General features: G+C 45.6%; 1 protein-coding gene across 1 annotated transcript in view; it reads left to right on the top strand.

The window, feature by feature from the left end:
* The window catches only part of CFAP53 (cilia and flagella associated protein 53), a 20,246-nt gene that overhangs the window by 570 nt on the left and 18,021 nt on the right, over positions 1–1,655 (top strand). The window lies entirely within an intron of this gene.

Here is a 1,655-nt window from a genome sequence, read left to right as displayed (position 1 = left end):
TCTTTTATGAGGGATGGGGAGGACTTTGGTTCCCTCAAATAGAGTTAATTTTTCTTCCAGAGGAAGAAGCTGAAAGTTTCTTTTGTACAAAGAGGGAATTGTCCGTCAGCTGATACCAATCAGTTTCTCATACTTCCTTGAAGGACAGAAAGGCCCTACTGTCCTTGCCAGATTTTCCCACTGCAGATTTTGCTTCTGAAAATGGGCTCTGGTTTGCTGAGTTGCTCCATCTGTCAGGACGTGCTGTCCTTCTGTCCTTCTTCCATGCCTTCCCAGCCCTTCCCTCCTGCCAACGGGGTTTGGAGCACCCTGGATACTGGGAGGGGGTGGGAAGGGACAGGCTTTAAGGTCCCTTCACACCCAAACCACCCTGGGATTCTGTGGTTCTGTGAATATATGAAGTTTATGGGCCATTCCTTTGAGAGAGGTTTCAGGAAGGAGAATTCACTCCAGCCAATCCAGAACAGACCATATCCAATGTATATCCTATATGCCATATACATTCCCAGTGAGGAAAGCCAGTGACCAGGGTCTTCTCAGGCACCTAAATTAAAGAGAATCTGTTTTTTCATCAAACATTCATGTAAAATAAAGTCACAAGCCATCTGCCATGTCTTTGGAATAAACTCAGTTTTCAGGAGGAAATGTTCTCAGAGCTGGTGGAGGGACTTCACAGAAGAATGGAGGCTTTAGAGAATCCACACATCCCTGTTTATTCTTGGATGTCAAACAGATGGCAGTGCTGCACATTTGTACAGTCTATTACACATAAAGCTGATTGCTGGTTTTGTGTAGATCTTAAGACTAAGGCAACACTTCCCATTAAACACACCATAAAATACTAGGCAGAACTAAAATACCACGAAATTCAGCCCTCCCTCCACTCAAATACAAGTTTTTCAGGGGGAAAGTGATGTGAAGTAGTTTCCCTTCCACAAACATCTCAAAAACTAAGTCATGATAGTATGACAGCATTAAGTCTCTACTGAAATAAACTCAAAAGATTCCATTTCAAGCACTACCATGGTGGTATAACACATTCTCCAGTGTGTAAATCCTGTGTATCAAACTGCTGTGTTTGACTGTGCCAGGATCCCATTGTTGACACCAGTAGTAATTGCACTGGGTTTTAACTGGATGAGAACAAGCTTTACAGCCAGGTTAAACATTGACCTTTCTTCCCTGGGATCATTTTTTTCAACTTGCTATCAGCCAAGCTAATGTGATTATGTGCAAGAAAGCAAAGTTCTTGGCAGTGTATGTGTGTGTGTTCCAGAGCTTCAAAGCTTTAGCAACAGCTTTTTCCTGTGACTCCTTTAAGGGCAATGAGCTTGAAGCAATCACTGATGCACAGCCAGTGTTTTACTTCCCTTTTTCCTCCAGCCCAGGCAGGTCTGGAGCCTGGCATCAGCAGGATGTGCTGCAGGAGGTCTCTGTGACAGTCCTGACCTGGGAGCTGTGGGCTCACTCTGCTCCATCACCTGTGGGCACAGAGAACCCATTCTTGTAATTCGTTTCATTTCACAGAGTCACAGAAGGGTTTGGGTTGGGAAGGACCTTAAAGCCCATCCAGTGCCAGCCCCTGCCATGGGCAGGGACACCTTCGACTGTCCCAGGCTGCTCCCAGCCCTTTCCAGCCTAGCCCTGGACGCTTC

Source organism: Geospiza fortis, unplaced genomic scaffold, assembly GCF_000277835.1.
Source record: "Geospiza fortis unplaced genomic scaffold, GeoFor_1.0 scaffold488, whole genome shotgun sequence".
Classification (NCBI taxonomy): domain Eukaryota; kingdom Metazoa; phylum Chordata; class Aves; order Passeriformes; family Thraupidae; genus Geospiza; species Geospiza fortis.
The sequence above is the reverse complement of the archived record's forward strand: the minus strand, read 5'-3'. Positions and strand labels throughout refer to the sequence as shown.